Raw genomic sequence first — 15264 nt, forward strand, 5'->3', positions numbered from 1 at the left:
GAGATGGGATAGGGTCACTGTGGGATGGCACCAGGCAGGGTGGCTGAGGGTAGGTGCAAGATTAGGAGCACAGACTCTAATAGACAGCATTAGGATCTTAATAGTTTTGCTACAGTTGGTGTTGGTTTCCCTTAGATGATGCCACTATGTGGCATGGGTATATTGCCCACCGTTAACACAAAGGTTTATAGAATTAAAGTAAGAGGGAGACAAGTACTGGCAATCTCTAAGATTTTTGTTCCATGCCTGAAAGAAGCCCAGTGATACTTCTGAAATAACAGGAATGAGACAGTTAAAGTGTTGTACAAAGGCTACCTTTAAAACTTCCTTTTCATTTTCTGATCGTGGGTTTTGATCTTCTTCAATCAAATGGAGCATCACTTAGGAGCTGATGAAAAGAAAACCTTCATCTGGTTATTAACTCCTTGATGAAAGACCTGTAAGAAGCGCATTGTTCATTTACAGGAGTTTGGAAAATACTGAAAATTAGCTGAATTCTTTATGAGATACGTGGCTTCTTGCAAGTTCTAATTGGGCACACACATTGGAAAAGCAGAGCTGTCATGACTGCAAAGATGGGAAGTGTCAAGCTGTTGCCATTAAAATAAACGAGTTACTACATTTCTCACTCCCTTCTTCAGTGCATGGATAAGCTCCCCTTCTAAATGACAGTGATCTGAGAGATGCTTTATAGCATAGCCATGGAGTAAGCTGGTGCTTATGGCCAGGCCTCTCCTCCCTATATTGTACTTTGCTCTCTGATCCCTGTTTGGAGCAGGTCTGGGACCTCCATGGAGGAGGACGCAGATGCAGGTGGAGCAGAGCCTTGGTCATTGCAGCAGAAAGTCCTGGAGAGGTAACCCACCAGGAGATGGTCAGTGCAGGAAAAAAGGGAGGATGTGTCCCAACTCTTTGCTGAAGTCTCAAAGTTGGAGCTGGGCAAGTGTTTCTCTTCACTTTATTCTAGGATAAAAAAATCCAAGCTTGGGCAAAAACATCTGTGCAACTGTCCCGTGTCGGAGTGGTTTAGTTCCTCCCTCTCCAAATAGGGGGGAACACCAGAAAAACTCCAAACTTTCCTCCCTGTTGGCAAAAGGGGATGTTTAATTTCCCTTTGTTTCAAGCTCGTGCTTAAGCTAGAAGGCTACTTCAATCAAAACAGCCTGCTGCTGCTACCCTGAAAATGTTTTGCTTCTACTTGAGCTAAATGTTTGACCCACATTTTGACCCAAATTGAGTTTTTCCTTTTTTTTCCCACATGAGAAAACAAACAGAACTAAAAATTCATTTCAGGTGTTTCAGAAACAAAACCTTGCCTTTTCATCCCTTTGTTGGACCAGTGTGCTATGAGACAAACCAAAAAAGCAACCTTACAATCACCAATGGAAGTCCCAACATAGGACCACCGCGACTTCCTTTAAGGTGGTTTTGACTTTTATTTCAGGGATGGTTGGGATTTCAATGGAATTTTGGAGGTTTAACTCTTTCCAGCCGTGTTGGAAATGAGAGTGCTCCATTTGTGTAGCTGCATTTGTGAAGGATTGCACTTTCGTACCCAAGCGTTTGAATCGGTCTTGCTGTGCCTAGGTTGGAAACATCTGTATTCTGATCGAGTTCCTCCTGGCCTGGCCATGCATTCAGCAAGTCTGAACAGTGTCTTTAAGGAGACCACAGAGTTAAAAATAAGATCCTTGAAGAATGAAAAGCTTACAAAAGCTCTAAATGCTTTTTTAATAAAAGGAAATTGCTGCAGGAAGCGATTCCTTATATCCCAGGCTCTGCCAATTGTTTCCAATCACAGCAGCTTGGTGTAGCTATTATCTCACTAAGTTGTATTAATGTGTTTGTTGTTTCTGCTTTTCCTTTTAAACTAATCTACAGGTTAACTTGGGTTCTGCTGTTTAACTTGTGATTTGTCTGTGGTAAAAGCTGTTTCCTGGGGCTCCTTTCACAACTCCGATCCCTCACAGCAGCACATAATCGTCTCTTCACTTCCTCCTCCTCGCTAGACTGTAGGAACATTAGCAAGATGTGGTGCTCTTAAACGCTTCTCCCCTCCCATTTGCCCAATCTCTTTTCCTTGTCTGAACCCAAAGACCCTGAGGACAGATGTACTTTCACCCTGAGGATCTCAGCCCTTCCGTGCAGAGCCACCTCTGCACAGATCCATGTTCCTGGACCTATGGGAGCAGCTCACCGCATTGGCCAACAGCAAAAGAAATGGGAGATGCCTGCGCAGGATCCTGCAGTTTAGGGGCTATGTGAGATCAAGGTTTGATTTGAATTGGGTCATGACGCCGTGGACTGTTGTAAACGGTGGAACCATTTGGGAATTGATGTTTTATGGGCTCTGCTGGCATTCTGCAGTCTCACAAAACCCTCAACCCAAGCAGACAAATGGCTTACAGTAACTTTTTAACTGGAAAAAGCAATGTTAGGAAACGGTGACTAGGTGGAAATGAGGGAAACTCTTCCAGAAAATATTTGATTCAGAGCACCCAGAAAATCAAAGCACGTCACTGCCAGTGTTGACGACAAACAAACTCCTTTTCTCCTGCTAGAGGTTGGTGCTAGAGGTTGTGTTACAGCCCAGACTAGTCCCTCCAGTTGTACTGAAGCTGATCCTGAGAACCAGGATGGACAACCCCCAGTCCTCAGTCAGTGACAAGTTGGCACCCTTTCCAACTCTTCCAAACATCAAGCATTTTTAATAACCTCTACTACTAAAAATTGTTTCCTGCTTGTTTTGAAAAGACAGATTTCTGTCCCTTGGTGACGGAAGCAAAGGGACCATTCACACAAGTGAGGATTGCAGTCTGGTTTATAGCTAGATACTGCCTGTCAGGTGTTCCCCAATGCACAACAATGAGTGTGCAACCCCCTGCATGGGAGACCCACAGAGACAACAGGGTACATGTGTTCAGTACTGCAAACCAGGATCATCCCTACAGCCTTATGAAGAAGGAAATACAGAACAGCGTATCAAAGATGGGATACGGACCACAGGCACCCTATTCCATCACTGAATGCCAAAGGTTGATTTGCATGCAGCATTTTAAATAATTAAGCAGCAAAATGGTGTTGCCATCTGCCAATGTCCATCTGGTGGAGGGAACACAAAGCTCCGAGTGAGAAACCAGCACTGAGCAAGATCCACTCACTGACAGGGGGGATCCCGGGAAGCAGCTCACTGGTGCCTTGCGGTGCTGTCATCTCTTCTGCTTGGAAATAGCTTGCAGTCCCAGTTAAACAGCCCCTGTTTAGACAAGGTTGCTGGTAGAGCATGAAGATTTCCCAGTACAGGCAGAAGTGTGTTTGTAGCACGTCCATGTAGTAAAGGTTGCAATAAATGTTTTGTAATCAGAAGCACTGTAATGGCATTTGTAGATGCAGGGACATGCCTCGCTTCAATACCCTTGTTCAGGTCTGGCTACACTCATTCCTGCACTGTAAAAAAAGGAATAACAGCCAGAGAGAGGTCTAGAAGGTGATGATAATGTTCAGAGACACAGAAAGGTCCCCGGGAAGAAGGATTCAGGAGGTTCAGACTGTATTTTACACAAGAGAAAAATAAGAGGTGACATGACAGAGGGACTTAAAACAATGAGAAGTGCAGAGAAGGCAACCTAGCCATTCCCAGTTACCCTTTCAAATACCCTTTCAAATGAGCCTGAGCAGCAGCCTAGTGAAATTAAAAATACATTTCATACACATCAAAGGAGGTGCTGGGGCTGGTTATGATTGTGGCATGAAGCAGATTCATTGAACTAGAAAATTGCAGTACAAGAGGGTTTTTTCCTTGATTTTTCTTTAACTTTTGGAGCCCATTGTTTTTAGCAATTTTATAGGGTTCTGAGACATTTATACAAATATTCAAGTTGTAAAAGCATAGGTACTGAACTGTAGAGGATGTTGTCTTTCCTGCTGTACTCTGCTATGGAGTAAGAAATGATCACTACAGACTGAGGCAGGCATCCATATTAGCTGTAGATAGGATGGGGAAGAGCTAAGTTTTCCACTTGATGGCAAACCCCATCAGGGACTGGGGTCATAACAGTGGCAGTGACCCTGTGGACAAGCAGTATCATAGCCATATACCAAAGAAGGTCAACATAATCAGAGCACCCTCATCCTGCCTTAGTAGCACTCCCACAGAGCTTCACTGTTATAGAGCATTGCACAATGCCAGCTGACACCAGGAGTCAATGGGAACTGGGGGCACTTGCCCCAAACCAGTCTCATCTCTTTCAAAAGCCACAGTACTGCAGTGCTATTACTAGCTGTGATAAGGAGCAAGTTTATTCTAGGGAAGAACACATTTTCACTGTATGCTGTCCCCACTATTGTTTGTGTTGCAATAATGCCACAGTGCACGAGCCACTGTGTCGATCAGCATATGGAAAGACATCTCTGGACCAGATAGCACCACTTCTTACTGAAAACTGCCAGCTTTTCACACCTCACAGTGACACTGGCTTCACCCAGTTTCAGATTCCCATCTTATAAACCCAGCAGCCCGGCACTGGGAGGTGCTAACAACAGCAAACTGATGTTTTCAGTGGATGTGGCCAAGAATTCTTTGAGGTTATCTGTGGGGAGCAAAGATGGCTTTCCTACTACATATGCTCAAAGAACGTATTTAATTTTGTCAGCTGTCTCTATTGCAACTCCCCTTTTTGTTCATAACAAGAAGATTTTCTATGTATTTGGCCTCATTCTTCACTGCTGCTAACATTAACTTGCATAAGGATGATGAAGACATCGAGTCTCGGTTGACTTCCCTCAAGGCCAAACCATTTGAAAGTATGAAGTATTAATTCTACTTTGGTCTCTCATTGGAGAGGTAGCATCTCAAACAGTGTCCACCTGGCTTACCATTGGTGTCCATGGCTGAGAGGGACAGAATGGTACTTTGGGGGTATTCAATGTTCTTACACACTGTAGAGGCATAGCCAAAAGAAATGGTCAGGTGGAAGAAAGTCAAAGTTGCAGAAGTCCCCGACAGTCTTCTTTGTACCAGGAATACCATGTTCTCCCCCAGAATTTCATTTTTTTTGTTGGAAAATGTAGGAAATCTTCCTAAACAGACAAGAAGAGTTTTCATTGGCAACCGGGCAAGCACTTCGCTGGGGATATTTGAAAGCCACATGCTGGTCTCTGCTCCCATGCAGGCAGCAGGGCTTGTAAAGAGTGACATTACTGAAGCACACAGTTGGAGCTGGCTGCGGGGCTTCAGGGACCACAGCACCTTCAACACTGTGTCCTGCTATTGTACATATATATTTACACAACCAAACCGTAGTTTCCTGCTGGAGTGTTGCTGTTTGGACAACACCTGAATGAGCAGAACTGAGGGGCGACGTTTTTGCTCGAAGTTTTGATGGTTTTGCTGTTCAAGCAGGAGTTTTCTCAGTAAGAAAAGCTAGTTTTCTGTTTCTAGAGTCCCAGGACTTTCAAGGACAGAGGGAATTTCTTGACAAAAAACAGAGTCAGGAATACAACGCTTCTGTAGAATTTGTGTGATTTCATCAAAAATATAACTTCACATTGCCAGAAAACAACACCAAAACTGCTGTCATTTTAAGATAGTTAAATTGCAATTAAATGTTGTGAACTGAGGCTCAGCTGGAGCTGATCTCACACCAAGGAAGTCCTCTCTGAGCTTTGTGGTATCTTGATCTGCACTCGCCACTGCTGGAGACAAGCAGATATCCTGCTCTGTGGAACAAGCATGGCTCCTGGTGCTGTAGGAGATGCAGATATATCCCTTACACTAACTGAAGTGTGCTTTCTCTGATGTATTTTATGTCATTATAACAGTATTTGGCACTTCCCATTTAAAAGACAAGTGCTAAAATAAATTAAGGCATCTTCTTATCTAGATAGAGGAAGTTGCAGGATAAGGCAGGAAAAAAAAAGCAAAACAAACCTAAACAACCCAAATGAGCCAGAATCCAAATCTGAGTTTAAAATTCCCCCTATCTGTTTGAGTTACTGTACCAGCTCAGCTCAATATCTAAAACAAAGAAAATGAATTATGGAACAGCACAAGGAGAGCTTGTTAATTTTCCCACTGATGTGCTGTGAAATGAAAGCTTTATTCTAAGAATATCATATCCTCAGGGCTCTGTCTGGGGAGACGCTGACAAATACGAATGCCCTTACAGTTTTTCTTTTATTCCTGCTTGATGGTGTATTCCAGACAGATTTCCAAAATTATATATAATAATATATAATCTGTACTTGTGGTTTGGTGGAGTTCAAGGCTGTGATTTTCCAGGACCTAACTATGCCCTGTTTGAAAATGGAAGATCAAGTGCACATAATGAAAGGGAGATCAGGTTCTAGAAGAATTTGCTTATTTCTTGATCAACATTAATATATGTGACTGTAATTTCAGCATCTTTTCTCCTGTTGTGTACCAAGGGAACATTAACCACAACAGCAGCTTTACATTTTTATAGCGCCTTTCATCAATCAGGATTCAAAAGTGCTTTACAAACCTTGGACAAAATTCTTCTTTGATCAGCACTGAGAATCTCTTAATCCATGGTGCAAATCTCTGTTGCACTTTCTGTGCCTTTTGCTCCACGTAGGACTTCCCTTGATTTCTGCAGGGATCGTGTCTGTGAAACAAGTGCAGAATGAGTAATGGATGTGTCAGGAATCTGCACTGCAGATGAAAAGGAGGAAAAACTAAATGAAGATCCAGTCTCAGCTCCCTAAGAACGTGCTCCATGGTGCTGCAGAAGAGGGTCGGCCTTAAAGAAGGAAAAGTGCAAATACGTGCTCCTGTACACAAATCTACTTCTTTGTTACAAGGAGCCTGCCCTGCCAGGCCCTTTAAGTCTCCTCCTAAAAGCAAAGGGTCAGATATGTCCATCAATTACTGGTGAGCAGCCGCTGCTGCAGGTACAAGCAGCTTTTACCCCTCAAGCCCCTTCTACTGCAGGCACTCTTGGACCTATGGCAAAGGACAGGAGAAAGTGCCTGGGATTTCCAGAGCTTCTGCACTCCGTGTGTGTGCAAACCTTGCTGAGGTAAATGCTAGCTTGGAAACCTTGCAAAGACTCTCAGGAGATTACTGAGGAAGTGTCAGATTTAGGGATGCCCTCTGTGCCTCAGTCCTCTGGTCTGCAGCTGAATCAGGAGGTGCAGGGAGGATGCAGCAAAGAGAGTCTCCCAAACCAATTCCAAGTTCAGTTCGGGCAAACCCCCCGAGTTATCTCTGTCTGATGGCACTTCTTCATCTTTAGAGCTAATGTTGGTTTCTGATTAGAGTTTACAAATGCTAAGGTACATTTTCCTTTTTAATCATCAGGAAATGATGAGCAGCATCCCACTGAGATAGATGAGAGGAGAACCCAAAGTTATCATTAATTCTGCAGACGCTTCTGTCAGTAATGAAGATTTCAATCCTTGTGTTGAACCCATCAATCTCTGGCCCTATCATGTCCTATTTTACTAGGACATTCTGTTTCGCACGAGTAGAACCATACTTTTTAACGAGAAAATCAGTCAGAATTAAATGTCCCCTCGGGATGCTATTTGAAGAAGTAAAATGCCTCACTTGCAAAGACAGGTATAATAACGTGATGAGGGATCTTTTAACTACTTAATCTGAAAAAAGCAGACAATATTGGCTATAGCAGTGTGAACAACAATGGTCCATTTAACATAAAGTCTGCAGTCTATGGCATCAAGTTGATTTATTGCACCTGATGAGCTGCCCAATGAATTTAGTCTTTTCTGTTTACAGCTTTTCTCTTCCCAAGAGCAGAGGTTGCTGTTTAAGTGATTGCTTTCCTTATATTTCCTCCTGTTGGTACATCTACATCTGAGCTTGCATTCATGTTTTTAACATCTGTTAGCTAGTAGGATTGCTGGCCGGCATGCACACCATTAGCAGCAAAAGTTGATGTTCATCACCAGTGCTAATGGCATGTGTTGGAAACATGACAGTGCAGTGTAAATGTGACCCTATCCAAAATTGTTTTCCTTTTAATTGGCAATGTAAAAGAGCCCTAATTACAGACTAAATTTAAAAGAGGGGTTGGAATTCATTAGAAACTCAATAGGAACCCTTTAAGAAGGACATGGAGCTGTTGGAGCAAGTCCAGAGGAGGCCACGAGGGTGATCAGGGGCTGGAGCACCTCCTGTGTGGAGACAGGCTGAGAACACTGGGGCTGTTCAGCCTGGAGAAGAGAAGCTGCGTGGAGACCTCAGAGCAGCTTCCAGTGTCTGAAGGGGGCTACAAGGATGCTGGAGAGGGACTCTTCATCAGGGACTGTAGTGACAGGACAAGGGGTGATGGGTTCAGACTGAAACAGGGCAAGTTCAGGTTGGAGATAAGGAAGAAGATCTTCCCAGTGAAGGTGCTGAGGTGCTGCACAGGCGACTCTGAAAACCACAGGTCCAGTAAAGGCAAAGTCAAGGTGTATACATTGAACCCACCCTCCAGCTTCAGACCAGGACTCCTCAGTGCACTGTGGCTATGCTCCCACCTCAGAGTCCTTAACCAGCTCCTGACACTCTGACTTGAACTCTTCAGCTGGCTCATCATATAGCAGGAAGCGTTTGGTGGTGTTTGAAGGCAGCTAGTGAAAGTCTTAAGTAACATGATGCAAATAATTAAACTTAGCGATAAGTTGGTGCTTTTCATCTTCAAAGTGCTTTGCAAACATTAATTAGTCGGGCCTAGCAAAGCCCCATAGAATGGAAGCACTCAATTTGTATCTCCTGTGAAGTGACTTTCTTGGCTGTCCCTACACACACACCATTTTTAGCACATGCAAGAGCCCGCCTCACGTTTCCTTACTTCCTCTTCAAACGGCACATAGGTTTTCCATGATGAAAGCCATGCCTTAGTAATGGGGGGGGGTTGAAGGTTTTAAAATTAAATAGTCTTTTAAAACAGCAATTAGCTTGGGTTTTCCTGGGAGAACTGAGGCATATGAAGATCAGAGGCAGGCACCTTCATACCCTGCGCCAGTCTCCAAACCTTCAAACCTCCCGTCCCCTTTGAACATGAAAAGCTCTGTTTCAGGCACACCAAGAGGTGGATCCACTGGCTGATGGTCAGCGTGAGCATGTGTCCCACTGTGAACAAAGCCACAGTGAATTTCAGTGCACGCCTGGCTGACAGGTTTCCTTGCCCAGTAATGCATGTAAAAATACGGCCATGGGAAATCACGGACCATCACTTTGTCACAGGGCCCTCTTTCTTCCTCCAGTTCAGAAACACGTCTGGAGTCCGGTGTCCATGAGAAGACAGACACATAAAATCATAGAATCCCAGGCTGGTTTGGGTTGGAAAGGACATCAGGATCATCCAGTTGCAACCCCTGCCACGGGCAGGGACACCTCACACCAGACCAGGTTGCTCCAAGCCCCTGTGTCCAACCTGGCCTTGAACACTGCCAGGGATGGGGCAGCCACAGCTTCTCTGGGCACCCTGTGCCAGCACCTCAGCACCCTCACAGGGAAGAGCTTCTGCCTTAGATCCAACCTGAACTTCCCCTGTTTCAGTCTGAACCCATCACCCCTTGTCCTATCACTACAGTCCCTGATGAAGAGTCCCTCCCCAGCATCCTTGTAGCCCGCTTCAGACACTGGAAGCTGCTCTGAGGTCTCCACGCAGCTTCTCTTCTCCAGGCTCAACAGCCCCAATGTTCTCAGCCTGTCTCCATACAGGAGGTGCTCCAGCCCCTGAGCATCCTCGTGGCCTCCTCTGGACTTGCTCCAACAGCTCCGTGTCCTTCTGATGCTGAGGACACCAGAGCTGCACACAGTGCTGCAAGCGGGGTCTCACCAGAGCAGAGCAGAGGAACAGGGTCACATCCCTTGACCTGCTGCTCACGCTGCTTTTGATGCAGCCCAGCACATGGTTGCAGTTGTAGACTCAACATTTTTTGCAGATCTGCCTATTTTGTGCTACAAGTGAACTATTTTTGGTTTACCCATTTCATTGTGGCTACTTCCCATGCATGGGTGTTTGCTTAGCCCTTGCTTAGCCCTGGCTTAGCTCGGCTCTTACTCCAGGAAAGCTGTTGTGGTCTTCCCTGCAGAAGCACCCCCGTTCTCCCATTGCCTTCCTCTTCTCCTTTGGTAACTGTTGTTTAAGACTTTTCCAGCTTACTTTGTACCGTGTACCAAGTCCAGCTGGGTGCTTCTCTGTGTGGTTGGGCTCCTGACGGCCCTCTTCAAAGTTTGCTCTATTACAGTCACAGTCTGTTAATGTTATCAAACATTTGTTGAGGCACCAACCCTTCAATTTGCTTGCCTACCTTCCTTTCCTGAACTAGATGTTTGCTTTACCAAAGCAATGGCTCAGCCTTCCTCTTACAAGTAGGAACATGTAAGTGAAGATAAAGACCTGGTAGCGCTCAGTGCAGAAAGCGTCTTCTGAAAAGAAAAAGGCAAACTTTTTTTTTCCCCTACTTGTTTGTAAATAGGACAAATAAGCAGACAGTCCAAAATAATCTTGTATTTAATAATCTCTAAATCTTGCTTAAAAACACAGGTCTCCCGGTTGCATGCCAGCCCATCACAAGGAAACCCAGGGGACAACGGCATTCCTGGTTTTCTGCATGACTTTCACAAAGTCATTTTGTCCCCACACGACAGGGTGTTGTGGGGATAGATAAAGAAGGGGAAGTGGAGGGGAGGTGAGTGGCCAAGTCCATCCAGAAGGCACGGGGGTTGTCCTGCAAACACTTAACAGACTTCCCTGCCGTTGTACTACCTGTTGGGTTTCACCACTTCCCATTGACAATAGCTTGACATCACTTCCTGGACCAAAATGAATGTATTAAACTGAGCATTTCCTCTATAACTTGCAGTTACTCAGCTATTTATTTTGGGCTGGCAATGCTAACTTGAGCTCTTGGTTTGACTCTGTTTCCTGACAAACCCCAATGTATTGTCTGCCTTCTAGTCCAGTCTTAAAATAGTCTATTGCAGCCTCTGGGAAAGCAGGCACAGATGGATTTACACACCTTGAAAACGTTCAGCTCTTTGGAATTGTTGCAGAAAATACTTGCAATGGAAGTTGTGTGATGCTTCAATTCTAAAACCAGGAAAGGTTCACCAAAAGATTTTTGTTCTGTGATCCTTCAGACATTAGTTTTCTCCCTACATAATTACCCCCAAACTCCAAAAGAAAGAGCCATACTTCCCCATAATAATGCGCCATAATAAAATCCCTTCCTGCGTGCCTATGACAGTCTCATGCATATCACTGCATGTGACGGGAGTGATGAATTGCTGGGAATAAACAGGTTCAGCATCAACACTGGAAATGTGGCTACAGAGTAGGTCCACAGCAAATGGGCTGAGAAAGTTGGGGCTGTTCAGCCTGGAGAAGAGAAGCTGCGTGGAGACCTCAGAGCAGCTTCCAGTGTCTGAAGGGGGCCTATAGGGATGCTGGGGAGGGACTCTTCAGTAGTGACTGTAGTGATAGGACAAGGGGTAACGGGTTCAAACTGAAACAGGGGAAGTTTAGATTGGATATAGGGAGGAAATTCTTTCCTGTGAGGGTGGTGAGGCACTGGAATGGGTTGCCCAGGGAGGTTGTGAATGCTCCATCCCTGGTGGTGTTCAAGGCCAGGTTGGACAGAGCCTTGGGTGACATGGTTTAGTGTGAGCTGTCCCTGCCCATGGCAGGGGGTTGGAACTGGATGATCTTAAGGTCCTTTCCAACCCTAACCATTCTATGATTCTAAGATTCATAGCCATATGTGCTTTGGTGACAATAAAATGGTTTGAAAATGTCAGTGGATTATTCGTAGTACTACAAAAAAAAATCCATTAAAACCAATCTGAACCTTGCATTTTGGTATTGAAAAAAACACAAATCAGTGCTACTTCTGTCCCACTAACGCCTGCCACTTCTGATAGCTCTTTTTATGTATTTTTCAATTAAAAACTTGTAGATGCTGAAGCCAGAGAAAAATCACTTATTGTGAGGCTAAAGAAAACGCTACAGTTAACGTGATGAAATGAATTCATTGCAAATGAATTTCTCTTTCGATTTTTCAGCACATCCAGGGAAAATAAAAATCACAGTTATTCACACAGTTCTCTTATTGATTCTTGTCATTGTTCTTTACCTGGTGGCTTCATACAGGAGAGCAAGCAAATGTGAGAAGACAATGGGGACTTAAGCCCATTGTAACTCAAGTAGGATTATATGGTCTTATTAAGAATTTGTTTGCCTCACTGGGCCTTCCCTTACAGCTAAGGGGCACTTATTTCTTAATAAATCAATCGCTTGTGAGCACTTGTCCATAACTTTTCCTTTTTACAACTCCATGTAAAGGATGTCAGCGTAAATGAGAAGAATGCCCCATTAAGTTCATAATACACAAGACCTTCCAACTTCACCTCATCATTAAAATCGTTACAGACCTCTAGAGCTGTCTTTGAACTCACCTTGCTTCGCTAGATAAAGGCCAGCAGGTGAAGAATCACAACAGCAACAAACACAAATGAAGGGGATTTGAGAGAGCATCTACTTCTATTGTTCACCTAATGCCACTTTGTGGCATGGCATTTCCTAGATGACTGGGAAAGCAAGCATCAAACACAAAGAATACTTTTTAAGGCACTTAAGTGGAATTCTGGGTTGGTTTTGACTGTTTGTTTGTTGGGACAGGGCTGTGAAGAACTCCACCAGCTGCTTGCCAGGGAGCCAACACCAGCTCTGAAACGCTCATGAAGATAAGGGTTTCAAAAACGAGGTTCAGACCAGCAGTGTTTCCCTCTGTGTTGCATCTGAAAGCACAGGCACAGAGTGCCTTGCACGCATGCTTAGACAAGGGCACACGAGATTACTGTGCTAACTGATGGGGGAGTCACTGTGCCAACAGGAGATAGCAATGAGTCTTCTGGAGGACTCCTTTGAATGAATGAAGGGAACTTTAATCCATAGACCAAGCAAAACTTTTTGGCTGGTTCTACTTTTGCTGGCCTGAATTGTTTCATCCTTAGGACTTTGCCTGAGCTTTCAACTTCCCACTTGTTTTGCAACTGGGAGATGGAGAGCAGGGTCAGGAAACATCTTCCACTTGAGAAAATTCAGAATACAAACGTTAAGAGTAACACTTTCAGGCATGAGATGCAGCATTAAAATGTAGAGCACACTAATAAGGTGTAAAAGGCATGTAGACCTCAGTGCCATGGGTTAGTGGTGGCCTTAGCAGCGCTGGGGAATGGTTGGACTGGATGACCTTAAACGTCTTTTCCAACCCAGTTAATTCTATGGTTCTAAGGCTAAGAGTATTGTTTTGATAACATACCAAATCAGTCATCTCTCTAAACATTGTACCATATATTTGAATACTTTCAAGTGTAGGTGTCGTTGGAGATGCGGGTTTGAGGTTTTCATCTTACCTGCTTTCCATAGCAGTAATCCCTTTGCTCATCCAATGAGCAAAGCGTGCTGCAAAGTTGTCCTTTCTCTCAAAAATCTTTGTGTTGCTGTCAGAAACTACAGCAAAATGAAACATCCACTTCTTGAGCAGAACCCTCTGAGGGCAGAAAGAGCCTTCTGCAAGAGCATGAGGGGAGCAGCACTTTCCCTTGCACCAGGTAGTCAGTCCCTTCCCTGATACAGCAGGGCATCAAAGGGACTTGTGCCCCAGCCAAGGTGAGGGTCCTTGGAGAAGACAGGCTGTGACTGGGAACAGAAGGGAAGAGGGCAAGAGAGCTGGGAGTGCCAGGGGGATTTTCATGTGAGCATTTCTTGGCTTTTCACTCTTTCCCTTTCTTGAGCAAGTACCCTTCCAAAACAGCAGGGTTTTCACCCACCACATTCATGTTGAATCTGCCTCCTCCCAGGCTTCAGGATGCTTGGGATAAAGCCTGCTAACATTACTGCCTGTGCTAGCTTTCCAGGGGAGTAAAGCAAAGCATGACCTCTCCTATGGGAACTGCAGGGGAGAGCTGCTGGGGATATATGTAATCCCCGAGCAAGGAGCTGAGGCAGGCCAGTGGGGTTAACACCTCTGCATCAGGGACTGTAGTGACAGGACAAGGGGTGATGGGTTCAAACTGAAACAGGGGAAGTTCAGGTTAGATCTAAGGCAGAAGTTCTTCCCTGTGAGGGTGCTGAGGCGCTGGCACAGGGTGCCCAGAGAAGCTGTGGCTGCCCCATCCCTGGCAGTGTTCAAGGCCAGGTTGGACACAGGGGCTTGGAGCAACCCGGTCCTTTCCAACCCAAACCCTTCTGTGAGTCTATGAACTGGGAAGAAATGTTGTTAACAACTTCAGCCGCTGCAGCCTCTGGGTCTGACCCACCTGAGAGGCAGTGCCTTTAGCTGCCGGAGCACAGTCACAGCCGAGGCACAGAAGCTTCTTAACAGAGCAAGCCTTTTGTACCAACTCCAAGGGAATAATGTCACCTACCCAGCCACCAGCCTCACTTTCCACACTTTCCACAGCGCTTGAGTTTTGCCTTAGAAGTTTCCTATTCAAGTGCTTAGCCTGACCAGGGCTGACCTTGCTTAGCTTATGAGATGTAACAAGATCACTGCCTGAGGTATGAAATGACACTGGAATGGAGGTCATGATCTTACAGAAAGCATCTTCTGCTGCTGCTGCAGTGTCTCCTCCTGGTTCCCCTGCCCCAGCATCCGACTAATAAGGCAGAAACAAATGCACTGTGCTTCTAGCACACCACTGGCAGAATATAGAAATGCGTGCTTTCAGCCGTCTCAGTGGTACAGGTATTTTTATGTATATGATCCCAAGGATCAAGCAGTTCCTTTTTTATGGTTTTTAGTTTGGTCACTGCTTGGACAGAAACAAAAAGTGATTTCTATAGCTCTATCATTGCAAGATGCCCAAACAGATTAACAGACGAGCAGACGGTAGCTTTTGAGCCATGTGGACAGAACACCAAATCAATCCTTCTGAATGAATAATACTTTTAAAGCAATAGGAGCAGCAGAAAATGTATCCGCAGGTACAGTGAAACCACTGGACCCATTTCAAGGGGCAATATTCTGCAGAAAGTACAGAAGGCACTTTTATTTCGGTATTTCAAGTAAAAATGAATTTGTGTGTGTGTCAATCTGTCACATACCAGACAGGGCTGGTTCTCTGAATGGCTGTTACTATGTAAAGCTTCAGATCGTCCTGTGGAGAATAGACAGCTTATTATTTACAGGGCATTAGAGTAACAGTGTATACAAACAACATTCATAAATCATAGAATCATAGAATAGTTAGGGTTGGAAAGGACCTTAAGATCATCCAGTTCC

At 44.8% G+C, this 15264-nt stretch overlaps 1 long non-coding RNA gene across 1 annotated transcript; it reads right to left on the reverse strand.

Annotated features, from left to right (window-relative positions):
• Positions 1-267: 267 nt before the first annotated feature.
• On the reverse strand, positions 268-13599 carry LOC130611141 (uncharacterized). Its single transcript, XR_008975174.1, has 3 exons — positions 13394-13599; positions 10999-11069; positions 268-848 (listed from the first exon to the last, which is right to left on the reverse strand). It is a non-coding gene; the product is annotated as an uncharacterized LOC130611141 (long non-coding RNA).
• Between the last annotated feature and the right edge of the window lie 1665 nt (positions 13600-15264).

This window comes from Pezoporus wallicus, unplaced genomic scaffold (genome assembly GCF_028554395.1).
Source record: "Pezoporus wallicus isolate ANWC-B61680 ecotype Strahan unplaced genomic scaffold, APGP_CSIRO_Pwel_v1 scaffold_11491, whole genome shotgun sequence".
Lineage (NCBI taxonomy): Eukaryota > Metazoa > Chordata > Aves > Psittaciformes > Psittacidae > Pezoporus > Pezoporus wallicus.